The 27,960-nt window shown below is 43.0% G+C and overlaps 1 protein-coding gene across 1 annotated transcript in view; it reads left to right on the top strand.

Moving 5' to 3' along the window:
- Window positions 1–422: 422 nt before the first annotated feature.
- Window positions 423–27,960, top strand: part of tnk2b (tyrosine kinase, non-receptor, 2b) — a 232,674-nt gene continuing 205,136 nt past the window's right edge. Inside the window, exon 1 of the mRNA XM_070883932.1 lies at window positions 423–599. The gene's annotated coding sequence lies outside the window, so the exon portion shown is untranslated. The remainder of the gene's footprint in view (window positions 600–27,960) is intronic.

The raw sequence follows: 27,960 nt of genomic DNA on the forward strand, positions 1-27,960 counted from the left end.
TATGTCAGTGAAGGAACATGAGAAAAGGAACTGATTTGTTGGAATGAGAAAACCCTGATGATTACGGAGCAAGAATTACTCCTGATTTATAAAGTCTACCTCACAAGTAAAACACATTTACCACTGCACAATATTTGGTTTCTATAAAAAAACAAAAAATGTTTATGAATGAGGAGTTTGTAATCTATTTTATCACATTATCTGTTCACATGCTGTCGAATAACTATCTGAAAAAGAAAGACTTGCATTTATGTTGCACTTTCACAGCCACCGGATGTCCCAAAACGTTTTACTGCCAATGAAGTACTTTTTGAAGTGTAGCCATTGTTGTAATTTAGGAAACTCAGCAGCCAATTTGCACACAGCGTGGTCCCACAAACAGCAATGAGATAATGACCAGATTGTGTCTCTTTTTTAGTGATGTTCGTTGAGGGATAAATATTGGCACTCCGACCTGACGGGGCCTTGGCTTAATGCCTCATCCGAAAGACGGCACCGCTGACTGAACAGTCCTTCCTCAGTACTGCAATGGAGTGTCAGACACGATTATGTGCTCAAGTCTCTGGAGCGGAACTTGAACCCACAACCTTCTGACTCAGGTGAGAGTGCTACCTACTGAGCCACAGCTGCACTGCTGTGGGGGCAGAACACTCCAGCTTACTGCTCAGTTCCCACTAGCTTTACAATGTGGTGCTCGGAATCCAAAATTATTCACTGTACCTTCAGTATATGAAATAGTCCTTGGCAGCCAGGTATTTTACTGGTTCCAAAGTGTTTAGCCTTCTCGAATGCATATTTAAAAGTTAAGTGCCTGATAAAAGGCAGAGAATATTATATTTCAGAAGCTCGTGACAAAGGTGAGGCTTACCTTGTAAACCTCAGACCAGACAACGTCTTCTCATTCTTTCCTGCCCCCCCAATGTATCCGTGTTTTAAAAAAACATTGCTGTAGGATTTTAATGTCAGCTCAAATATATCTAATGGTTTCATATGAATTCATCATCTGTCTCAGTGATTACAAGAGAATAACTCCTTAATGGTGTATTTACCTGTACAATGGACTTTTTTTTAAGCTGTTTATTAATTGACTAATGATTTTAGGCGGGGCACTTTCAAGCCACCTGGTCCTATGGTAATCCAGGATTAGATAGTGACTGAAGAGGTTCTGTGACTGTACAGCAGGGTGACAGGGTAATGAGGGTTAGAATGCACAATGGAAGCAGGAATTGGCAGCCATAGAGTCCTTATATCGCGATGCATACAAAACAGTAAAACTGCAGTTGTATGAGGATTTGCACCCTGCCAATATTCTCCCCTCCTTTCATGAAGGTGCAGATTCATGTTTGGGGTATGGTTCCATGGACACCAGCTGCCTTCTCAATACCCAAGTGGCTGTCATCTAGACAATGGATGTTGGTTGGTTGTTAAACCGTGGGAGGCATCAGAACCAAACATGATGATGTTGTCATCACCTGACATCGGCACAAGTGCATTTTCCATTTAGAGTCACTAGATAGTGGCCAGGAGCAAAAGCCTGGCTGATTTTCCCCTGCCCCTTCATGCCTTGGCCCATTAATGTCGAGCACTCCACCATTGCCCAGGGTGAGAGCTCCGCCCTCAATCCTTCATCAATCAATTTCTTTGGCCTTTGACCTTGTAAGGAACTGCCACATCTCTTCCTTGTCATCCAGCAAGCAATCTCCAACTCGCCTTTGGCCATTAACAGCAACAACTTGCATTTATATAGCACCTTTAACATAGTAAAACATCCCAAGGCGCTTCACAGGTATGTTATCAAACAAAATTTGACACCAAGCCACATAAGGAGATATTAGGGCATTGGAAATAGGTTTTAAGCTTATAATGTTTATAAAAGTAAGTCTTTCTTAAGGAGCATCTTAAAAGGAGGAAAGAGAGTTAGCGAGGAGGAGGGGTTTAGGAAGGGAATTCCCGAGCTTAGGGCCTAGGCAGATGAAAGCACAACCACCAAAGGTGGAGCGATTAAAATCGAGGTTGCGCAAGAGACCAGAATTGGAGGAGCGTAGATATCTCGGAGGGTTGTAGGGGTGGAGGAGGTTACATAGATAGGGAGGAACAAGGCCATGGAGGGATTTGAAAGGAGGATGAGAATTTTTAAATCGAGGCATTACTTAACCGGGAGCCAATGTAGGTCAGCAAACACAGAGGTGATGGATGAATGGGACTTGGTGTGAGTTGGGATACAGACAGCAGAGTTTTGGATGACCTTAAGTTTATGGAGAGTGGAAGATGGGAGGCCAACCAGGAGTGCGTTGGAATAGTAAAGTCTAGAGGTAACAAAGGTAACACAGTCTAAGGTACTGTTGAGGGGGATGACTCATCAGGGGAGGGCAGCAGCAGCCAAGTTCATGGCACCGTGGCTGGCTCTGCTGCACAGGAGGGCAGGAAAAAGAGTGGGAGAGCAATAGTGATTGGGGATTCAATGGTGAGGGGAATAGATAGGCATTTCTGCGGTCGCAACCGAGACTCCAGGATGGTATGTTGCCTCCCTGGTGCAAGGGTCAAGGATGTCTCGGAGCGGGTGCAGGACATTCTAAAAAGGGAGGGAGAACAGCCAGTTGTCGTGGTGCACATTGGTACCAACGACATAGGTAAAAAGAGGGATGAGGTCCTACGAAACGAATTTAAGGAGCTAGGAGCTAAATTAAAAAGTAGGACCTCAAAAGTAGTAATCTCGGGATTGCTACCAGTGCCACGTGATAGTCAGAGTAGGAATCGCAGGATAGCGTGGCTTGAGCAGTGGTGCAACAGGGAGGGATTCAAATTCCTGGGGCATTGGAACCGGTTCTGGGGGAGGTGGGACCAGTACAAACCGGACGGTCTGCACCTGGGCAGGACCGGAACCAATGTCCTAGGGGGAGTGTTTGCTAGTGCTGTTGGGGAGGATTTAAACTGATATGGCAGGGGGATGGGAACCAATGCAGGGAGACAGAGGGAAACAAAAAGGAGGCAAAAGCAAAAGACAGAAAGGAGATGAGGAAAAGTGGAGGGCAGAGAACAAAAAGGGCCACTGTACAGCAAAATTCTAAAAGGACAAAGGGTGTTAAAAGAACAAGCCTGAAGGCTTTGTGTCTTAATGCAAGGAGTATCCGCAATAAAGTGGATGAATTAACTGTGCAAATAGATGTTAACAAATATGATGTGATTGGGATTACGGAGACGTGGCTCCAGGATGATCAGGGCTGGGAACTCAACATCCAGGGGTATTCAACATTCAGGAAAGATAGAATAAAAGGAAAAGGAGGTGGGGTAGCATTGCTGGTTAAGGAGCAAATTAAGGCAATAGTTCGGAAGGACATTAGCTTGGATGATGTGGAATCTATATGGGTAGAGCTGCAGAATACCAAAGGACAAAAAACGTTAGTGGGAGTTGTGTACAGACCTCCAAACAGTAGTAGTGATGTTGGGGAGGGCATCAAACATGAAATTAGGGGTGCGTGCAATAAAGGTGCAGCAGTTATAATGGGTGACTTTAATATGCACATAGATTGGGTTAACCAAACTGGAAGCAATACGGTAGAGGAGGATTTCCTGGAGTGCATAAGGGATGGTTTTTTAGACCAATATGTCGAGGAACCAACTAGGGGGGAGGCCATCTTAGACTGGGTGTTGTGTAATGAGAGAGGATTAATTAGCAATCTCGTTGTGCGAGGCCCCTTGGGGAAGAGTGACCATAATATGGTGGAATTCTGCATTAGGATGGAGAATGAAACAGTTAATTCAGAGACCATGGTCCAGAACTTAAAGAAGGGTAACTTTGAAGGTATGAGGCGTGAATTGGCTAGGATAGATTGGCGAATGATACTGAAGGGGTTGACTGTGGATGGGCAATGGCAGACATTTAGAGACCGCATGGATGAACTACAACAATTGTACATTCCTGTCTGTCGTAAAAATAAAAAAGGGAAGGTGGCTCAACCGTGGCTATCAAGGGAAATCAGGGATAGCATTAAAGCCAAGGAAGTGGCATACAAATTGGCCAGAAATAGCAGAGAACCCGGGGACTGGGAGAAATTTAGAACTCAGCAGAGGAGGACAAAGGGTTTGATTAGGGCAGGGAAAATGGAGTATGAGAAGAAGCTTGCAGGGAATATTAAGACGGATTGCAAAAGTTTCTATAGATATGTAAAGAGAAAAAGGTTAGTAAAGACAAACGTAGGTCCCCTGCAGTCAGAATCAGGGGAAGTCATAACGGGGAACAAAGAAATGGCGGACCAATTGAACAAGTACTTTGGTTCGGTATTCACTGAGGAGGACACAAACAACCTTCCGGATATAAAAGGGGTCGGAGGGTCTCGTAAGGAGGAGGAACTGAGGGAAATCCTTATTAGTCGGGAAATTGTGTTGGGGAAATTGATGGGATTGAAGGCCGATAAATCCCCAGGGCCTGATGGACTGCATCTTAGAGTACTTAAGGAAGTGGCCTTGGAAATAGTGGATGCATTGACAGTCATTTTCCAACATTCCATTGACTCTGGATCAGTTCCTATGGAGTGGAGGGTAGCCAATGTAACCCCACTTTTTAAAAAAGGAGGGAGAGAGAAAACAGGGAATTACAGACCGGTCAGCCTGACATCGGTAGTGGGTAAAATGATGGAATCAATTATTAAGGATGTCATCGCAGTGCATTTGGAAAGAGGTAATATGATAGGTCCAAGTCAGCATGGATTTGTGAAAGGGAAATCATGCTTGACCAATCTTCTGGAATTTTTTGAGGATGTTTCCAGTAGAGTGGACAAGGGAGAACCAGTTGATGTGGTATATTTGGACTTTCAGAAGGCTTTCGACAAGGTCCCACACAAGAGATTAATGTGCAAAGTTAAAGCACATGGGATTGGGGGTAGTGTGCTGACATGGATTGAGAACTGGTTGTCAGACAGGAAGCAAAGAGTAGGAGTAAATGGGGACTTTTCAGAATGGCAGGCAGTGACTAGTGGGGTACCGCAAGGTTCTGTGCTGGGGCCCCAGCTGTTTACACTGTACATTAATGATTTAGACGAGGGGATTAAATGTAGTATCTCCAAATTTGCGGATGACACTAAGTTGGGTGGCAGTGTGAGCTGCAAGGAGGATTCTATGAGGCTGCAGAGCGACTTGGATAGGTTAGGTGAGTGGGCAAATGCATGGCAGATGAAATATAATGTGGATAAATGTGAGGTTATCCACTTTGGTGGTAAAAACAGAGAGACAGACTATTATCTGAATGGTGACAGATTAGGAAAAGGGCAGGTGCAAAGAGACCTGGGTGTCATGGTACATCAGTCATTGAAGGTTGGCATGCAGGTACAGCAGGCGGTTAAGAAAGCAAATGGCATGTTGGCCTTCATAGCGAGGGGATTTGAGTACAAGGGCAGGGAGGTGTTGCTACAATTGTACAGGGCCTTGGTGAGGCCACACCTGGAGTATTGTGTACAGTTTTGGTCTCCTAACCTGAGGAAGAACATTCTTGCTATTGAGGGAGTGCAGCGAAGGTTCACCAGACTGATTCCCGGGATGGCGGGACTGACCTATCAAGAAAGACTGGATCAACTGGGCTTGTATTCACTGGAGTTCAGAAGAATGAGAGGGGACCTCATAGAAACGTTTAAAATTCTGACGGGGTTAGACAGGTTAGATGCAGGAAGAATGTTCCCAATGTTGGGGAAGTCCAGAACCAGGGGACACAGTCTAAGGATAAGGGGGAAGCCATTTAGGACCGAGATGAGGAGGAATTTCTTCACCCAGAGAGTGGTGAACCTGTGGAATTCTCTACCACAGAAGGTAGTTGAGGCCAATTCACTAAATATATTCAAAAAGGAGTTAGATGAAGTCCTTACTACTAGGGGAATCAAGGGGTATGGTGAGAAAGCAGGAATGGGGTACTGAAGTTGCATGTTCAGCCATGAACTCATTGAATGGCGGTGCAGGCTAGAAGGGCCGAATGGCCTACTCCTGCACCTATTTTCTATGTTTTCTATGTTTTCTAACCTCCCTTTTTGTTTTTTATTTTATGAACACTTACAGCTGGTGCTCCTTGTTTCCATGTAGGGATTCCAATGATTACACAATTAGGGGCTTACCTGACTCACATCAAATTGTATACAAACTTGTTGCATAAATCGATGTTTTTCAATGGAAATCGCTGACTTGCCTCAGGTGTGTCTATGGTGACACCGTTTTAGTGCACTAATTTTCGTGGAAAACACATTCGACACAATACATGGTATATTTACTTAACAAACAACTACCATCATTCAGTGCAAAACTTTGATGTCTTTATCTTTGACCAAAGTTCAAAATTCTGGTTTAAATCTATCAGTCACAGCACATCTTGGTGCAGTTTCTAGATTTTTGCCCAACAGTTGCGAGCGATACTTTGACTTCAGAGTGATTCCTGCGAATGTTGACTCACATAATGAGACATGCCTGCTCTCCATCCAAAATGTGGATGTTGCTTGCCTATTGCCATCACATGCCCTGTTAGAGCTGCTCGTTATTGATTAGTCATGTTTTCTTCTGCTGACATAAATGGATGTTCCTGTTGCTCGAGCTGACCATGATGACGGATCCCCTCATCATACAATGTTGCTGGTGTTTCGATGGTTTGAAGTAGGGCTGGAGGAGGATAGAGGCAGCACCATACTATATAAACATACTAAAAGCTAATATCAAAATGGAAAGTGTACTTCTAAATGAGACGAATTGGAAGAAGGTGCAACATTTCATATGGAAAAATGCAATGCTTTACTTTAGAACTTAATAACCAGAGAGTTTATCCAACAAGTGAACAAATAAATACGAGAAAAAATAAAGAAAATTAACAAAACGTACAAAATTACCTTTACAGAGTACCTCAGGGATTCTGACGACCATAAATGAGAAGAAATAACACTATCTTTGTAATATTAGTCGGGGCAGAATTGAAGCAGTTAGTATATGATGGATTATTATTAGATTATTTCTTGTTGGTCACAGAAGCTGGGTACAGCACCAACAGTATTAAAACTGGCTACTGCAAGATGCAGAGACTTTTTCTTTATTTGTTCCCAGGATATGGGGTACTGAAGTTGCATGATCAGCCTTGATCATAGTGAATGGTGGTGCAGGCTCGAAGGGCTGAATGCCCTAGTCCTGCACCTATTTTCTATGTTTCTAACTCGGTACAGGCTGGGGATCAAAGAATTGTTGATTTTTTTTGGTTATAATGGTAATTACATTATGATGGCAGTTTGACTCGGTGCTCACACTTTTACCTCTGACTCAGAAGGTTCAAGCCTTACACTGGGATTTGAGCACCTAATCTAAGCTGATACTTCAGAGCACTACTGAGGGAGTGCTGCATTGTAGGTGGTGCTATCTTTTTTAAAAAATTAATTCCGGGAGGTGGGCGTCGCTGGTAAGGCCGGCATTTATTGCCCATCCCTAATTGCCCTTGAGGAGGTGGTGGTAAGCCGCCACCTTGAACCGCTGCAGTCCTTGTGGTGAAGGTACTCCCACAGTGCTGTTAGGGAGGGAGTTCCAGGATTTTGACCCAATGACGATGAAGTAAGAGCGATATATTTCCAAGTCCGGGTGGTGTGTAACTTGGAGGGGAACTTGCAGGTGATGGTGCTCCCATGCGCTTGCTTCCATTGTCCTTCTAGGTGGTAGAGATTGCGGGTTTGGGAGATGCTGCCGAAGAAACCGTGGGTACACACTACAACCACTGTGAGGAGGGAGTGAATGTTGAAGATGGGTGCCAATCAAGCGGGCTGCTTTGTCCTGGATGGTGTCGAGCTTCTTGAGTGTTATTGGAGCTGCACTCATCCAGGCAAGTGGAGAGTATTCCATCACACTCCTGACTTGTGCCTTGGAGATGGTGGAAGGGCTTTGGGAAGTCAGGAGGTGAGACACTCGCCGCAGAATACCCAGCCTCTGACCCGCACTTGTTGCAAGAGTATTTATGTGGCTGGTCCAGTTTCTGGTCAGTGGTGCCCCTCAGGATGTTGATGGTGGGGGATTCGGCGATGGTAATGCCGTTGAATATCATGGGGAGGTGGTTAGACTCTCGCTTGTTGGAGATGGTCATTGCCTGGCACTTGTGTGGCGCGAATGTTACTTGCCACTTACCAGCCCAAACCTGAATGTTATCCAGGTCTTACTGCATGTGGGCATGGACTTCTTCATTTTCTGATGAGTTGCGAATGGAACTGAACACTGTGCAGTCATAGATCAGTGAACATCCTCATTTCTGACCTCATGATGGAGGGAAGGTCATTGATGAAGCAGCTGAAGATGGTTGGGCCTAAAACACTACTCTGAGGAACTCCTGCAGCGATGTCCTGGAGCTGGGATGATTGACCTCCAACAACCACAACCAGCTTCCTTTGTGCTGGGTATGACTGCAGCCAGTGGAGGGTTTTCCCCCTGATTCCCATTGACTTCAGTTTTGAATGAGATGTTAAACTGAGGCTCTGTCTGTTCAGGTGGATATAAAAGATCCCATGGGACTAATTGAGTTAGAGCACGGGAGTTCTCTTGATGTCCTGGCCAATATTTAACTCTCAATCAAAACCATCAGAGCAAATTAACTGGTTGTTTATCTCATAGCTGTTTGTGGGACCTTGCTGTACATAAATTGAGTGCTGTATTTTCATGTATAACAACAGTGACTACACTTTAGAAGTAATTCATGGCTTTGAAATGCTTTACGATGTCCTGAAAATGTGAAAAGTCAGATATACATGCAAATTTGTGTCTTTACTACTCTGAGCTATTCTAAGTGGATTGTACCTTTTAAGCAATAAGCATCTCTTGTAGGATTCAGAACTGGAACATGTGGTATCTTTAAGAGTATTCCACAGGGACTGGGTGGGGCCTCGAAAACACAAACCACTAAATATTAACAATAAACAAAATTTGACCGAAATGAACAAGCTATGAAAAGGCAACTAATACTCACCATATCTGGAGGCTGCGCTGCCCCACCGACTGCCAGCATGTCCTATTTTATCAGAAGATCAAATGTCATCAGAGCAGAGCACAGTGCTCAGCTCACCTGACATCGTCGAGTAAGGTCATGAAATCACAAATTAGGCAATAGGAAGATCCTGCTGCTGATACTGAGTCACTCAGATTAACTTTACCTGTTATCTCTGCTAGAAGTTTGGCTGCCCCTCCCAGTTGCAGCAGAACTAGCTTGCCACGTGCCAAACAACACTATACTCTTGGCAACAGATTGACGTTGCTCTGCCAAAAAAAGGGGAGCTTGGATTTGTTGTTAACCGTTTCAAGCCTGTGCTTGGGTAGGAGAGGATAACACTGCAGAATTGTTGACCTGCCATTGTTCTTCAACTTGTTACCAGGAGCCCTAGTATCTGCTTAATTCAGCTGTGGGGGGGGGGGGGGGTTTAGTGAATTAACCCTTCAATGAATTGTCCTTTTTTGGTTTTCTAACTTGCATGTGAATCACGCTCCAATGAAAACCCTGTAAATTTCCAGTAAGATTAGGAAATGTAAGTGTTGGTAAAATGTTTTTCAATGTAGAAGTCAGGAAAGATTCTAAGCTGGTTCTTGCTGATGGAGAGAATGATCTTGCATTGCTTGTAGCTAAACCTTTTGTAATACCTTAGTCCTGTTGCCGTGATCAATAATCTGCACTTGTTCTTTGCCATTTGTATTCTTCATAAACACTTGTGTAGATGATTGAGGACATTTTGGTAAGACAGGCTGTGTTCCTTGTTTTAATAACTGGTTATTTTTAAAAGGAAACACCTTACTAGTTATCTCCTATTCAAATACATTTTTGGAGAGCAATATTTTACTTGCATGTGCAGCAGGAAGATTGAGGACATGCTGGGAGTTGGGATAGCTCAAATCCTGGCCTCGCCCTACAATTAATTAATTCCCTGTGCTGTGTGTATATTATTGCTAAAATACCAGATTAGAGTTTGATGATGTATCCAATGTCAAAAGTATAATTTTTCCCCCCAATAATTGATGAAAGCAAATCTATTTTTCTTTTAATATACTAATCTCTTTTACATCACCTCCCCTGAGAGCAGTGGATGCTCGCAGCCCTCTAATACTTTGCTCACGTGGCTATTTTTCAATTGTAAACTGACATTGAATGCCAGTCTACTCAGTCTGGTGGGGAGGGGGCATCACAGCCCAGCTCACTGCTGTCATGTACACATTGCTAGATAAGCGATTGGAAGTGTGCACCCTGGCTGAGAAATTTCCCTCTGCCCTCCGCTTAATACTGCAGTGTGCAGTGCATTTGGAAAAGCCTGATGTATTTTTGTCTGATATTGATTGATGCTACATAAATGTGAGTTGTTAAATTAGTTTTGACTTGCTGTATTTCCCTCTATTGCTGTTGTATGCATTAAAACTCGTTTGTCAAAACTTTGGCAGTTAAGAACAATAAAAATCCATTACAGCTATCCAATTGCCCTAGTTTGTCCTATTTAGATCGACGTTCAGTCCACTTTCAGCTTCTGTGGCCTTGTGCATTTATTATGAATGCATCAGCTGAGTCAGCATTCCCTGCACTAGGTGGCAGTAAACGCAATGTTAATTTTTAAATATCAACTTACCACTCCTCCGAAGGAAACTATGTTCATCTGAATTGCCAAACAGCCCTCAGAAAATGTCTCAGTTGATCTTACTGCTTTAAAATGTGGGTTTCATCGATTTATGGCCATCTTGGTCTGTGTCATGGTTGTGTTCACTCACCATAATGTAGCGGGCTTCTGTTCAATAAAAAGGTAAGTCTGTTATATCTCAGTGGTGAAGTGTTTGTGTTTTGTCTTTTTCGGAAGGTATATATAACAATGCCGCTGGTATAAACTAATTACCAATGCCTTTGTCTTAAGATTTAAGGATTACCTGCAACAAAAAAAAATCCAGTTTATTCCTTGGCTTTTATTTGCCGTACAGTCAGTTCTACAAGATTGAAATTATGTGTTTTGATTTCCAATCTGATACCATCACGATCTACCCAGAACAATAATAACTTGGGAGTAACTGCATGGTAATGGGGGAAACAGGGCTAGAATGGTTGGGCTCTGGGGGAAGATGAGGAGCAAGGGGGGAGAGGATGGAAGGTAGCAGCAGAAAAAGATGCACAGATGGAGGCAACAAAATCCAGATCATCCTGGAGAAGGAATCAATTTTGGGTGAGTGAGATGCAGTGATATTTGATATGGACGAGACAGATCTAATGACCAGATCGGATATCTGCCAGGCACGCTCAAGTTTACGGTCCTCTGACCTGAAGCAGCGAAGATGGGAACTGTACCGAGGGGCATGGCAGGGGTGGGAAATGTGGACACGGGGAAGGGAATAGTTAAGCAAGTCCACAGCAGCAGTGATATCTTGCAGGAGAGACAAAGAGTAACTTAGAGGTTTGAGTTTGAATTAGTGACGGAGTTTGGGGAGATACTGAGTGGAGTGGAGTGGGAGGAGGTAAGGCAATGTGCATGGTAAGGGAGACAAGGAAACTGTCGAGAGCCTTATTAATGATTAAAATCTTGAGGGGCAGAGAGTCCCCCAGAGATGACGAGGTCAACTCGGTGTCTGTGGGTATGGGTTAGGGAGTTTATGTAGAGGGCCGGATTGAGTGAGGATGGGGAAGCACAGGTCAGAGGAGAAGTGGGTATCAGTGTTTAGTACTTGATTAGCCTTGTTGATAGCAAATGTGCATTTACTAAATTCATTTAGTGAGTGGTCAGCAGCTCAACTCAAAGTTTTCTTCACTTGCCAATGGGCAGTCATCATTCTAGACACAAACCAAATGGCTTTTGCTTTCTTTTCTTGCAATAAACAAAGTCTCACTGACAATAAATGAGAATTTAGGATTTGAAATGAAAAAATGTGGAAGCATGATTTCCCCTGATTTAAAAAGACCGTTTCACAAAGTGGAACCTAAAATTATAATTTTGCCGAGCTATAATTTTTTAATTATGTGATTGGAGAAATTTTAGAATAAATGAAAAACAATGCACTTGGATTGTTGTATGTTATATAACCTCTCTTCTACATTAGCTCTTTATATATTTACCATATTAAACTGAGAAAACATAGATGCACGCTGTGGTAAATAACCAGACGAATAGGCTGCCTTTCAAACAAAAAATCATTTTAAATACCTGTGTTGGAAGCTTCAGCGGAAATCCAATAGTGATTGATTTCCAATATAAGGCTCATGTTGGGTTTCATTTGACAGACTGATGTTTCAATTCCTGTAGTCACGTTGAACCTGTTCCTGGTGTCACCTTGTGAATGTGTGGGTGAAACCTTTTGCTTTCGTCACGCCTCTTTTTACTTGTTGCTTCTGAGACATATTGATGGTGCAAGATTTCAAACTGAGGTTAGTGTGCTCACTATGAACAGTTAACTCCTCTTCACAGTGAATAGATAATTTGCCTTATTTGATCCTTAAAGTAGGAACAGCTTGATTGTATATGTGTGTTTGAGTTAGATTCCTGCTGAGACTGTAAATGAATCCAGACATTATGCAGAATTATTTCCCGCACCTTTTATAGCAGGCTTTTAGAGGCCATTTGCTATTCTAAGGACGTCTTTTACATGATTCTTTTGTTGGTGGAGAAGCTATGAAATAGTCTGTTACAATATACTTCTGTATAAAATATATATTACAGTGGGGCGTACTGTCGAGAGTGTTATGGTTTCTCGAGTAGCTATAAGGGAAAATTGCCTTCAGATATTGATAGTGAGGGTTGTGCCATCGAAAACATTACATTTTTAAAAATATTATTGATGGAACTTTCTGAACACACACAACTGGGAATTCGGTAATCCTGAAATCTCTAATTTTCAGTTATGTTGATGCCTAGTGAAGTCCCATAAGTAACCTGAGTGTGTTATCTTGTAGTTTGTGGTAAGAGAGTATTACACTACATTAAAAAAAACTGCTTTTAATATTCATTGGAACATCCCTCGCCCAGGCATTGAGTTTGAAAATATTTAATTCATTACATGACTGCAATAAAGTTGAGGCACTTTGTGTTAGTTCTGTACTGTGTTTCATTCATGTTATTTATCCCATCACTAACTTTTGGAGGCAGTGGAATGTTGGATAATGGATAGATGTACGTGAATTTAAGGCAGTAATCTGATCTGATTCTTTGGCTGTCGTTACAATTGATGTAACCTGCCATGTTCTGTACATGTACAGAATGATGTCTGTCAATTATTCTGTCAGTAACCAGTGAATACTTTTATTTTCCTTCTAGCCCATTTATGCAGACATGAACACGACTAAATTACATGGGTTGGAATCAGTGGTGACTTGCTGCTGCTAATCAGCATTGGTTTATCGATGGCTGTTTTTTGTGGTAGTCTGGTCTCATGGTGCTTTATCTGAAGGATAATGATCTCAGCTGCCCCGGGCGGTCACTAGAGTACCATTGTAAGGAAATCCGTGTCCTGCAACCTGATAACAAACATTCAGGAGATTGAAGCAAAAACCTACAGGATTCTGATTTTGGAGAAGGCAGGTCCGTCAGATTATTCATTTGTAAATTCCAGCTCTATGCCTTCTCCTAAACATTAGCAGTGAAAATCAACAATGTCATTGTTTTTGACATGCTGGTGTCGCTGGCAGATTTTTAAAAGTTTCTCAACAATCGACAAAGCAAGAAAGAAGTAATTGAGGTGGCAAGACACTTTATGGGCAAATGCTTCATATAATTTCTCTTGCGTCTCAGATATAATTTATGACAAATGTCCTTGCAGTTTGCATAAAACCGTCTTAATATGGGATTGTGGCACATCCCTGTGGAGACCTGACATTTCATTCCTGATTCAGGCTGATCTGCCATCAACCATAGACTCAATCAATGAGCACCTAGCTTGAAACAACAAGGTATTTCTACTCCATTTTTGGTTCTTGAATGCTTATTTAAAACCGTTTGCCATTAAATAATTAACTGCCAGGCAACTACTGTTGTGTAAATGTAACCATACAACAAGTCCAATTCGGACATGGATCAGATCCTCGGGACATAATTCTAAAACTAGAGCATGTCTTTTGCCTCGCCACTTCTCTCATCTCCCACTATGAAAGACATTTATATATTTGTGCAATTAATACATTGGGGCCAAAGTGCTTTTGTCAGAGCAATGTTGAAAGGTAGTTTGGAGGTTGGTGGTAGTAGGGGTCATATTTAGGTGTTCTTTCTGAGGTGGTATTGGGAGATAGCATGGTTTATATATGACAGACAGTATTTGAAATAATTTTAAATAGTTGTATGAATACTATTGATGGATTCTACTGCTATTATTTATAGTAAATAGTGTTTGTTTTATTTTCAATAAGGCAGATGTTGCTTGTTATACAGTGAGCACACTAAGTGCAATAGAATTGCTGTGTCATACTTAAAGGGTGATGTACAAGTTGAAGGTTTACTGCATGACATGACTGATAATGTAATACTTCAGCAACAGCTAACTGAACAGTAAATTGTCTAGTTTTGATTTAAGCTACATTATAGCTGTACATTTAGAAAGTGCAGGGATGTTGCTTAAGTTTTAAAAAAAGATCTCTGTAGTCTATCTCTTGCGATTAAGTATTTGAATTACTGTATATTGCGCAGAAAGATGTGTTCTGGAAAATTCATTAGCAATGATCTGTGGCATCATCATACTGTACTTATCCACTTGGAAAATGTGGGGATAGAAGTCTTGAACAAATCCAATAGAAACAACAATAAGAAAAAACAGCAAAATAAATTACAAAATGCTGGAAATACACTAACATCTGAAAAAAAGAGATGGGTTATACTTTTCAGTTTGGGGCACTTTTTCAGAATAAGTTAATCTAGTATTCTTTTTATAATAGTTTGACCATTGATGCTCGCATTTTGGAGTTTATTTGTGATCCCACTTTTACATACAGTCCAAGGGGTCTTGTTTCCGCCAGTAATATCAGCGCAATTTGGGCAGAATCGGCCAAACTAGCGCAAAAGATCAGTGAATTTTAAATGTAAGTGAGTTTCCCCCAAAACCACTTGTGTTCGTGTTTTCTGCGATCTATTACACTGGTTTCAGATTCAATTTGCCCGGATGATTACCTCACCCATAAAACTGACCACACCCCCAGCTTTGGCTCGGGCACGTTCTTCAAATTGCGCTAATTTTTTTAGGCACGCAGGCACGTTTAAAAAGTTTTTTTGTATCAAAAAATATTTAATTTTCTAATTCTGACTAGTGTACACAATGAAACTATTAAATGGTTCAGTGCAGTTTTTAAAAAAGTTATTTTCAGTGATTTTTTTGCTGCTAAACCCATTTTTAGTTATATTGATAAAATTGCACCAGGTTATCTCTCTTGAATACATCAAGGAATTCTTTTTAGATGGAAAGATAAAAACCTAAACAATTCTGTTCTATTACGCTGCCCGATTGCGCTGGCTCATGGAAGATTTTATGTTGGCGATTATGCAAGTGAGTTTTAGTGTACCTTTGAATTGTAACAATTTCAAGCGCATTTTCACCACAATTTTCCAATTGTGCCAAAGCGGAAACTCTACCCCTAAGTATATGCTGACATCTTGTAAGATTTCTAAATCTCTGGCATTAAATTGACAGCAAAACCTACTTTTTAAAAACAATTTGGAATAGTTTATTAAACACACACACACATACACATCTATCAGCAGCCGTCAGCTATCCTACGAACTACTTAGTTACAACAGATACAATTATGTTAGAATAAAAAAGGTATACTTTACTTCCCTCGGGCAAAGCACACAGCCTGCTTCTTTGTCTGTGGAGGAAGGTCCTGCATTTGCCGTGTGCTTAAGAGAGGAGAGATCCAGCAATCTTTGGCTTGACTTATTATACCCCTTAAGGCCATTCTTACAGACTTAGTTTAAAGTAATATCAGAAGGCCTTTAACTCAGTAGGATGCCTAATAGGAATTCAAATCTGAATCCATACTGGCACTTATGGTTTGGACTGATGGTCCATGAAGGTGCTTTCATGAACCTTTGGTCTTTACAGAAGAGAATATTGCCATGAGTGTACTTTTTAATTTGGTTAAAGAAATGGAGATTTTTTGGAGGGAGGATTTTCTGTTCATCAAAGGTGAATATGTTAGTACTAAGTAAATAAATCATTTTTATTCAACTTTTTTAAAGCTCAGTGCAAATATCTTTCACTGAATTGAAGCTGTCAGAAGTCATTTTACTTAGGACCCTTATAACTATCAGAGAGTAGACATCAATGCCACTTGTCTGGATTTGATTTGGGCACTGGCTCCAGAGGTGGCAGTATTCAAGTCCACGTCAGCTGCTTTCATCATGCTCTTTGACCAATAGCTCCCATAGTGTAGGCTCCCAGAGCCAGCTGGATAGCAGCGTGAAAGTACCAGATTTGGTTTAGACCGGTGGTGGGGACCATCTGTTTTTCATTTGGCCATCCAGGCTAGTGCTAGTCTTACTGGGTTAGTGAACATGTTGCTGTGTCAGTAGATTCTTTCGATCGTGACATTTTGAAGTTCCCTCATAATGCCAGCATGCACAAACTTTACCATTGTTTTCGGAGTGACATCATGGCATTGAACACCCACAGTGTAGTCGACCTGTAGCAAGACCAGCTGAATGTTACAAACTACATACAGGGGAGTGACTCAGGTAGTTCTCCTTAATCCGGGCTACAATGTAAAAGCAGTTTATGTTGCATTGTTGTATATTGTTTTCTGTTTTGTCTGTGTATTTCAGTTGATTTTTACTTAAACTGAGAGTGGCAAAAGAACCAGAGGGGAGATGATAATTTTTTTGAGTTGTGATCTTGGAATACACTGCCTGAAAGGGTGGTGGAAGCAGATTCAATTGTAACTATCAAAAGGGAATTTGAGATATACTTGAAAAGAAAAAGATCAGGGTTTGGGGAAAGAGCAGGGGATTGGGATTAATTTGATAGCTCTTTCAAAGAGCAGGCACAGGCATGATGGGCCAAATGGCTTCACTCTGCTGTATCATTCTGTGGGGTCAAGTTTCGGGCTGCGCCTAGAACAGTGCAGCCCCGACATGGACGCTGGTTTTTCGCGCCTAAAAGCAACAAAAATCTACCTCGTAATTCTCGGGCTCCCTGCAGGTCCCTCGGAGCTCGACGCTGCGCGCAGACAGCAGCGGGGGGGCGGAGCCACAGAGTCGCGCTGATTCTGCAAGTGGAGGGGGCGGGGCTAAGTCAAATGAGGGAACGTCGTGCCGGCAGCCCTGCGCCTGCGCGTTGGAGCGCGCACACGCGCAGTAGCCCAGAAACATTGGCACTCGGCCATTTTTAAAGGAACTTAAAGTAAAGTGCTGATTTGTCTCGTGGACCTCTGGAAAGGCTTGGGATTGAATTTTGGTGATTTTTTGGTGTCTGAAGGAGTGCTTTTAGCAGCACTGTTGAATAAATCACCTGCTGAAATCAGTGAGTGCTGCTTTTCACTGCTAAACTTCCAGAACAGTGCTGCATAGGTGCATGCAAAATAAGGACTGTGTGCTTTGAAAAATAAGAGTGTCAAATCAATACAGCAATGGAACAACGTCCACCAAGAACAAAACTTTTCTTGCATGAGGAAGTGGCGATATTAGTCAACGTCATTGAGCAGAGATGGCAGGAGCTAGATACCAGCGACAGAGGTCGCATAAAAGTGCCACCTAAAGAAATGAAGAAACACTGGAAGCAAGTTGCAGAAGATTACTGCGCAGTGGTGCATACCATGAGATCTGGAAGCCAGTGTAAAAAGAAATGGCACGACCTTGGTCAAGTAGTTAGTGTAAGTAATATTTTCATTTTTTAATGTAATCGTAATTGTAATGTGACTATCTGTATGTCCCACCCTGCAGAAAGACGCACTCTGTAAAAAGTTATTTTACTCTTTGCAGAAGAAATTGGCCCACAACAAAAGGGAAGCAACTCGATCAGGAGCAGGCATGCCCAATCTGCATCCACTGACACCCTTGGAACAGAGGGTAGCTGCTATGATGAGTCGGACATGGAGAAAAGCAATCAGTACAGCACAAGCTGGGCCCGCACGCGAGGAAGAGGGTAAGTCCTGAAAATGCATCGTGGCCTTTTAAATCAACCTGCTGCCTGGCCTGCTATGTGTGAGAGTACTCATGCCACCCATCCGGCCCCCTCCCTTGCTGTTAAACATTTGACTGTTCTGATGTATTTTGTAGAACATGATGATGATGATGATGATGATGAACCAGTGCAACCAGATGCGGACGATCCAGACTGGATGATGGCGGCGATGACTGAAATGTCTACGGGGAGAGCTTCCAAATTAATGTTTATGAGCCCCCATTAAGGGGCATCAGAGTTTCAATCCCTTGCAATAGGTTCTGGTTCCACCTTCTATGGTTTTGATTCCGACGTTGCAGGTCCCAGTGGTGCTGGTGATATAATGGAGCAGTTTACACCCATTCACCCACCGTCCCAGCCCACGGCTCGCACTCGAGTGCTGTTGTCTGGAACACCTAGCACCCCACCGTCCCAGCCCGCGCCCCTCTCTCTAGTACTGCCGTCTGGAGCACTGAGCATCCCACCGTCCCAGCCCGTGCCTCTCTCTCTAGTACTGCCGTCTGGAGCACCGAGTGTCCCACCGTCTCAGCCCACGCCTCCCCGTGTAGTGGTGCTGTTTGGAACACCGAGTGTCCCACCGTCCCAGCCCGCGCCTCTCTCTCTAGTACTGCCGTTTGGAACACCAAGTGTCCCACCGTCCCTGCCCGCACCTCCCCGTGTAGTGGTGCGCGAGGCAGACCCAGGCAGAGGAGAAGGAGATTGGAGATGTGCTCTCCTGAGATGCAGCGTGCAACAGATGCGGCTCAGGTTGTGGCATTGGGTATGAGACCAATGAGCTGACCCGATCACTCATCGGCAGCGTCAGTGCAGTGGGTGAAGAGGTGACGGTCCTGACGGGAGAAATAGCAGTAATGACACGGGAACTTAGGGAGGGAATGTCCGAGGGAGTGCAATCGATGGCAGGCCGTCAGGGAGGGCATGCAAATTACGGCACAGGCCCTCATGGAGATAGCTGCTGCAATAAGGGCACACAGTCCGGCCAATCAAATGACACCCCCATGAAGAAGTGAACATTCACTGAGATATGGATGAGACATGGTTGCAGCCTTTCTTTGCTGCTTTTGTTCTTGTTCTTGATGTAGCTGTAGTAGCGTTTTTCAAATTGAAATTGTTTTGTAAGTTTTGTAACTTTACAACTTATAAGGGATCTTATGGTTTTTAAGTGATCTTATAGTGTAACTGCTCTCACATTTTGTATCTTATTTAATTTTGCACCTAAAAAGTGATCCTGAAGTCTAAGTGATCTTAACAGAGTGTAAGATTTTTCACATTGAAATTGTTCTGTAACTTTACAAGTTTATAAGTGATCTTAAAGTTTTTAAGTGATCTTCAAGAGTCACATTAAAAAGTGAAGTTTGATACAACAAATATTTTATTACAGTGACGTTAACTTTTCAATAAAATATTTTTTATTAAAACTGATTCATCTTCCATTAACACAACACAACGTAGGAACAACTACAAAGAATAAACATGTCCATGCACAACAGTGGTCGCAGAGCCCTCAGGCATCAGTAATTGAAGCGTTCACGGATGAGCTGCTGGCGCAAGGCTCGAGCAATCGTTAAAGGAGCGCGATGGACGGCCCTCCTCCGACCTCGTGCTCCGGCATCAGGCACTTGCATGTTTTCCTGATCGTCGTCATCATCCACATCCTGCTCTTCCAAAATACTATCATCAGGCACTGGACTCTCACGTGGGTCTTCTGGTTCCACTACCAGCTCCTGTTGCCTCATGATGGCTAAGTTATGGAGCATGCAGCACACAACAGTGAAGTGACCTACAATCTGAGGAGAGTATTGCAAGTGGCCTCCGGAATGGTCCAGGCATCGGAATCGTTGTTTCAATATGCCAATGGTCCTCTCAATTATGCTGTGCGTCGCAATGTGAGCCATGTTGTATTGACGGTCAGCTTCTGTCCGTGTCACGCGTAGGGGCGTCATGAGCCAGGTGGTCAGGCCGTACTCTTTGTCTCCCAGTAGCCAGCTCTGCCCTTCTGGCTGTTGCTCAAACATGTGAGATATAACGCTGTCGCATAGGATGAACGCATCGTGGGTGCTGCCAGGGTATCTCGCATCGACTGACATGATGCGCTGCTTGTCGTCACACACGAACTGCACATTGATGGGGTGGAAACCTTTTCTATTCCTGTACTGCTCGGAATCCTCCACAGGTGCTCGCAAGGCGATGTGGGTACAATCAATGCAGCCCTGTACCTTTGGGAAGTCAGCAATCCTGAAGAAGCCCACAGTCCCCTCATGGATCGCTTGTGCGGTCATTGGGAAATTGATGAAGTCATTCCTCCGCCCGTACAGTGCAGCCGTGACCTAGTAAACGCAGGCATGTATTGCACGTTGAGTGATGGCGCACACATCTCCAGTTGTAGCCTGAAACGATCCCGAGGAATAGAAGGCAAGTGCAGCTGTTACCTTCACTTCAACAGACAAGGCAGTTGGCATTCTGCTTCTGGGCTGAAAATCTGCGCTCAGCATATCACAGATCTCAACGACAACTTCTCTGCGGAAACGCAGCCTTTTGACACAATCAGCCTCGCTCATGTCCAGGTATGAGCGCCTGGCTCGATATTGCCGACGTGGGTAAGGTCTCCTGCCCATCAGCCTACGGGCTATGACGTTCCTGGTGCGGTGAGCTCTAATCAATTTTCTCCTATGCAGTGAATTGCTGGCGAACCATTGCATAATCCGTGGTGTTGACAATGCAGCACCCATTCTGCAATTACAAATGTAAGTTTCAAACTGGCTATCTGGCTGCCTCTCCCTGTCACTGGCCGAATGGCCTCAGCCTCCCTCGCAGCTCCAAGGCTGCTTGCTGTGTCTTCGGCTGCTGTCGAGCCACTGACACCGCCCCTGTCTCCGACATGGAAGGAAGGCCTGCCTGAAGCACCGCAGCTCGAAGGCTGCTGCTGCTTCACACAGGTGGAATATTCAATATCATGTATTTGCTTTGGTTATCATTTTTTATTCAGGATGGCTCTTTATTTGTATAAGTAGGACTGTTGAAAGCTTGTAAAATGTAATTACTTCCCTCCCCCCCCCCCCTCCCCCCCCCAAACCCATCCCTACGCCTGATTTCTAAAGTGTAGGCAAGGTTTTTCTGAGCATACAAAAATCTAGACTTACTCCATTCTGTTAGTTTGGAGTAAGCTTTCGCTGCCTAAACTTTCAAAACGGGCGTAAGTGGCCGGACACGCCACCTTTTGGAAAAAAAAAGTCTGTTACAAAATGAAACTGTTCTAACTGACTAGAACTGGAGCAAACTAAATGCTGAGAATTGCAATTTCTAAGATACTCCATTCTAAACCAGTTGCTTCTAAAAAAAATTGGAGCAACTCAGGCCGAAACTTGACCCCTATGACCCTATGTGTTCTCCTCAGTGCTCTGGCCAATATTTATCCCTCAACCAACATCAATAAATTATTGAGTCATATATCCCATTGCTGTTTGCACGACCTTGCTATGTGAAAATTGGCTGCCCTGTTCTATGATTCTATTGTATTGAGAACATCTTTAGGAAATGGCTGGGAAAAATTGCTAAACCAGCAATTTAAGGTCTTGAATAACCGAGTTAATGGATGTAGGTACTAATGTTAATCCTGCAATCTCAGACTGTCAGGCTCTGTAATTCCTCCCAATCGATTCCTTGCTGATACTGTTACCAGCCACTGTTCAATTTACTTCCTATTTTCTCCCTTTCTCTCTCCCTTTTTTTTATATCCATTTGATCGATGAAGGATGCACACCCTATCTCACAGCTGCTAACTGACCACCTACATATTTTCATCATTTTCTGTTTTTATTTCAGTGTTCCAGTTTTTCCTTTTTATCCATTTGGTTCAGTAGGCAAGAGTTCGTAGCAGTAGGTTTGGGACTCGAGAAATGAGTTCAGTTTTTATTTTTATGTCTTCATGCGGCAATGGTGTGATTTTAACCCTTCGGGTTTGTCTTGTATTTGATGGCAGGTCTTTTGCTGCTATTGAGTATTCTTGTGTTGGGTAGCGTGCTTTAAAGTATCTTTTAAATGCATGTTATTGGCGTGTAGCACTGCCAGTTCCTGGAGTGCAGACCTTGTGCAGTCAGCTGCCAGTATTTCTTAATCCAGCCGCCAAGCCGACTTGTTTAGAAAGAACACGAGTTTCCAGAGAGCTGATCTGACAAGTCTGGCAGGGAGTTGCTGCTTGCTGTGCAGGGCTTGCACTTCAGAACCAATGGTGCAAACACCCCACTGAAAGCCAATATAGAAGGGTCAAAGTAGCACTTTACTCTGCATTCATTTCTATGGAAGCATGTGCAAACTGGATAATATTTTTTTGAATGCCTGGTTCTGTAATTTGAACACACCAGTATAAGCAGCGTAGATTACAATAATGATCTCCTCATTATGAACAGTAAATAGGCCCTTTATCATCACTGAAGTACAGTAATTGCCACTTTAAGTTGTGTAATAGTACTTTTATTATACTGCGTGGCCAACCTCCCCGAAGTTGATCGGAGCAGTTAAGGAAACAAAATGGTGCTGCTGTGTACTAAGATGCACATACAGAACGAGCAAAGCGAGGGCCCCTTGTGGTGACTTCTTTGATTTGTGATACTAACTGATAGTATCATTGACATTTGACAATTTTATGCACCATTATAATGTCAGTTTGGTTTACTTAATCCAAGTGTCGGAAGGTTGTGAGTTCAAGCCCCAATATAGATGTGCTTCTCGGCTGAAACATCAGTGCAGCATGGAAGGAGCGATGCGTTGTCGAAGGTGCCATCTTTCACGCAGGTCGTGAAGCTGGCGACCTAAAAGGCCCTATAATGTTATTTAAAGAAAAGCAGGTCATTCTCTCAGTGGAAAAAAAACAAAGGACTGCAATTGCTGAAATCCAGGGATTCTGATGCAGGGCAGTGCCTGAAATGTTAACTTGTCACTTCTCTCCACACGTGCTGTGCCTGGCCTACTGAGTGCTTCTAGCATTTTCTGTTTTTGTTTCAATTATCTCAGTGGTCCTGGCCAATCAAGCTCCCTGGACCAACACCAATAAAAACAGACTATTGGTTAGTCATATATTTTCTGTTTGTGGGAAATCACTCCAAATATTTTTGGAAAGCTTTTTGGCTTTTTTACTTTGCACTGGAAATAAAAACAAAAACAATTCGAACATTCAGAAGGAAATTATTCAAATGACATATTAGTGTGTGTCGAAGAGCAAGTGGGTCATGGACTCCCTGTTCCTGTGCAAATCAGCAAACAAATCTTCGCTGTTCATCGTGACACACAATTGTCGACCCAGATTTAAAATAATCCTTTTGCTTGGTTTGTAAAGGAAGCTTTCTCCCTTTACATTTGGAGTGTTCACACAGTGTTTTCCATTTGAGGCTGTCTCCTTCTGAGAACTCTTGAGTCTTGAGTTCATGACATTTCCTAGAAGTATATTTCTCTGCTGAACTAAAGAACTAACCTTGGTGACAGATTGAAACTTGTGCGTCCTGGCAAACATTCTGTGTAGCCAACCCCAGCATGCTTCAGTGTCATCTGTGCAACCAATCTGCCTGAAAGCTACGGAATGACAGATCTAAATGTACCGATGAGTTTGTTTTTCTTAAAGACATTAATGGTGAAGCATGGAATTTTGAACTTTATTTGAGGTATGTTTGACAGGAAAAATGGTATAAGTATACGCACAAGACCAGTACGAGTGCTTCCGGATTCGTTAATTATAGGTCTTGTTCAGCGGCTCCAAGCAAATATAAAACTTCCTGAACTCTCTGAAGTTACTAGGAGGTTCCCTTTATCAGAGAGTGTGAAGAACTTGATAAATCCCAGCAATTTTACACTTGCTGTGCAGATATCTGGATGAGATTCTGCTTCAGGACCCAGTGGCAATAATGCAGTGTAAAAGCACGCAACACAAATATGCTAGAGCTGCTCAATTAGTTTCCTTACCGAAATCCAAGCTGCAGTGGAAAATCAGGAATGGAAAAGCGCTGAATGTTTCCATTTCTGTCTCTTGGGTCCCAATTAACATTTAATGAGCTAATCTGAGCATTCCGTGCTGACAATACAGATTTTTTGTTTACATACAATGGTAAGTGTTTACTGTAGCATTTATCACAGTAATTGAGAGCTATTCCAGTTTATTCAGCAGAGTAATAGAAAAGAATTATCATCAGACAAACTATTTGCAAAACCTAATCCCTAAAGGATAACCTTTTGAATATAAAAGATAACCACACTTTTAAAATCATACTTTCAATAAGCACCTCCCATTTTAATGCAATACTTCGCTCTTATAAATGTAACGGGAGAAAGCTTCCTTCCAATCCACAAACCAAACGACAAGATTATCTTAAATCTGGGTCTACAGCTGTGTCGTGTCACATTGAACAGCAAAGTTGTGTTTGCTAATTTACACAGGAAAAGAGAGTCCTTGACCCACTTGCTTTGCACAGCACAATCTGTGTCAGACTCCTCCAGCTGTAGACAGAACGAGACTGACTCCATGGCAAGATTGTTGTCAGATCGCTTCCATCAAGCGGCAACCTGCACAACACGCTCAAGAATATGAAGTTTCTGAGGAAAATTGTGAGTTTTGATGCAGTTACTTATCCATGAGAATTTTAATTGCTTTTTTAGAGGTGCTTTGGAAGTTACCTGCGTAGTTCCAGGAGAATGTTATGACACCAAGATGCTTTTACAAAAAGACTCTGCAATATTTTATTTGCACCAAGGCTCTCCAAATCTCTGTTGAACTTGTGATTGTGTTCATGGAATGTCACCCAATTGTAAATTGTAATGTGTTCAATTAACCTTAGCACTGAGTGTTCCTTTGCAACTTTTAAAGTATTCCTGGTTCTGTGCACAATATATGGACAAACACACATTCTGTACACTTTTAGTGTAATTGTTCTTTTTTAGAATGAATATCTGGTGCAAAAATTCCACCTTCACTATTTTTTGTTAGGGGGAAGTCTCATCATTAGTACAGCTTTCAAAAAAATCAAATATTTGTTAAGAATTGTGACAGATTTTAACATTCTTTTGGTTTTTCTGTTAACCTGAGCTATATTTTTGTTTTCTTAATGAGCGCTATGAGTGGTTACAGAGCCTGATTCAGGGAGGGAGCTGAACTAACATTAGTACAGATAGCTTCAGCTTCCTCTGAATATTCAGGGCTAATAAATGCCCATAGCCCGATGTCTGATCGGAGTATTTCATGGAAACCAACATGGTGCCACGGCAGTGAGATGTTCAAAGTGTGCCGTTCCAGGGCTAGGGCCTGTATGGAAAGTTTCCATTCCGGTAATAACAGCCAATGCATCATTTTGCAGCATAAAATCTACTGGATAACTTAGTTGAACCATTAGTTGGTTGGGCAAATGAAGGAGGGAGCTGTGTTGTTTGAAAGTGGACTTGCAATGGTCAGTAATGTACTCTGCTTGTATCTACTGAATGGTGGCAGTGACTACAATAACAACAGTCGCAAGCCCACTGGGGTAGAAAGAAAACAAACGTGTGGAGAGACTTTGTACCTCCTAAATTAGTGGTGCTGAAACCAATAGGAAATTAATTCACTCAGCAAAGCATAAGACTCTTGCTCTGAACAGAATTTTCTTTTCCTAGAAAACCTGTTGTTGGGATTTTAAAAAAGAGTGTTTCCATCAGTGTGAGTTAATCCTGACAGAATGTTCAGACTGGTCCATCAAAATGCTACACAACCAATATCTGGATTAGCTGCTGTAATGCTGACACCATGGGATCAATGTTTCCCAGTGATTTGCACTTTTTTTGGCGCCCGCCACTTTTTTTGGCCTAAATTAAAAAATCCGAGTTTCCCCAGCATAACTCATTTGTTATGATTTTTTTTTTAGGTTAGTTTTTTTTTTGCGTCACCTGATGTCTGAGCCAGTTTTTCACAATTATGGAAGTTTGGCCAATTTAAATTTCTCCTAGGCCGACGTATGTGACCACTCATGAAAAATCTTCTGGGCACTTGAGAGAAACAGCGCACAGCACATTAAAAAATCGGTGCAGAAAGACGCCATTGTTTTTATGCGAAGTTTTGGAGGGAGACAAGAACACACAAATATCCATAATCAAGGTTACATTTTTAAAACTTAAAATGCAGGAAATGGAAGTTTAATGGATTCTTTTAAGTTTTGATTTTTTAAAACTGACACACCACCACCGAACATCTTCAAACCAGGCTCGAGGGTCGGAGCATCATTCGGCAGAATCGGTCCCTTGCTCAGACACGAGCTTGGGGCTCGGCTTGAAAAGAAGCCCCGGGTTGGGGGCGGGGGGCGAAGTTGTGGAAGGCGAACGGAAGGCAGGAGAAGCCTACACTATGCATCAAATGAAGCCCAGGTGGGGTTTCCCGATCATTGTGCCTGCTCAGACCTGGGTGTGGTCCATACTAGGGTGTCAACATTGGGGAAACAGAACAAAGAACCTTGTCCTGTCTGCCATTTTGAGCTTCTTGCAAAGGTACAATTTAATCATGGGGGCAACACTGACAATGTCATACCTTGTGCAATCCTTCTGCATGATGGTGCTGCGGAGGCGACAATTGATTCGACGTCATCGCATGAGGAACCTCAGAGCACGTAGGGGGCAGGGCAGGAGGCCTTACCCACATTGGGTATATCGAGACAGGCGTTCGATCCTGCACCTGAGTGATGCAGACTGTGTCAGAAGGCTGTTTTTCCGTAAAGAAGTTGTAACTGAGATCAGTGAGTTAGTAAAAGCAGACCTGCAACCTAGAAGCATCAGGAGGACGGCTTTGTCAGTTGAAGTGAAGGTTACAGCTGCACTTTCATTCTATGCATCTGGATCGTTCCAGGCTACAACTGGAGATGTGTGCTCCATTTCTCAACATGCAACACATACCTGCATTCGGCAAGTGACTGCTGCACTATATGCCTGGAGGAATGACTACATAAAGTTCCCCATGACCGCACAGGCAATGCGTGAAAGGGCTGTGGGCTTCTCCAGGATTGCTAGCTTCCCAAAGGTACAGGGCTGCAATGATTGTACCCACATCGCCTTGTGAGCACCTTTAGGAGGATTCAGAGATGTACAGGAACAGATAGGGCTTCCACTCCGTTAATGTGCAACTTGTGTGTGACGACATGCATCGCATCACGTCAGTTGATGTGAGATACCCTGGGTACACCCATGATGTGTTCATCCTATGCGAGAGCGCTATATCTGCCATGTTTCCCCAGAAGGGCAGAGCTGGCTGCTGGGAGACAAAGGGTACAGCCTCGCCACCTGGCTCATGATGATGCTCCTACACGTAACCCGGGCGGAAGCTGACCGGGAATACAACATGGCGCACATTGTGACACGCAGCATAATAGAGAGGACCATTGGCATCTTGAAACGGCGTTTCCGATGCCTGGACCATTCCGGAGGCTACTTGCAATACTCTCCTGAGATTGTCGGTCAGTTCACTGTTGTGTGCTGCATGCTGCATAACTTAGCCATCATGAGGCAGCAGCAGCTGGTATTAGAAGACCCACCTGAGGTGAGAGTGGCTGATGATGATGAGGAAGATGCAGACAACAAGGAGGAGTGATGAGGAGGAGGACGAGGAAGCCATGCAATGACCTGAACCCCGAGATCGATGGCGGAGGAGGACGGGCCATCGTGAGCCTTTAATGATTGCTCAAGCCTTGCACCAGCAGCTTATCCGTGAACACTTTGCTGCCTGAAGGCTCAGCGGCAACTATTCCACATGGACCATCTTTACTGTTTGGACCTGTTCCGTAATGTGTTGTGTAAATGGAATAAGTAATGTAAATGATTCAGTTACAATGTAAAATATTTTTTCATTCAAAAGTTTAACAA

Source organism: Pristiophorus japonicus, chromosome 6, assembly GCF_044704955.1.
Source record: "Pristiophorus japonicus isolate sPriJap1 chromosome 6, sPriJap1.hap1, whole genome shotgun sequence".
Lineage (NCBI taxonomy): Eukaryota > Metazoa > Chordata > Chondrichthyes > Pristiophoridae > Pristiophorus > Pristiophorus japonicus.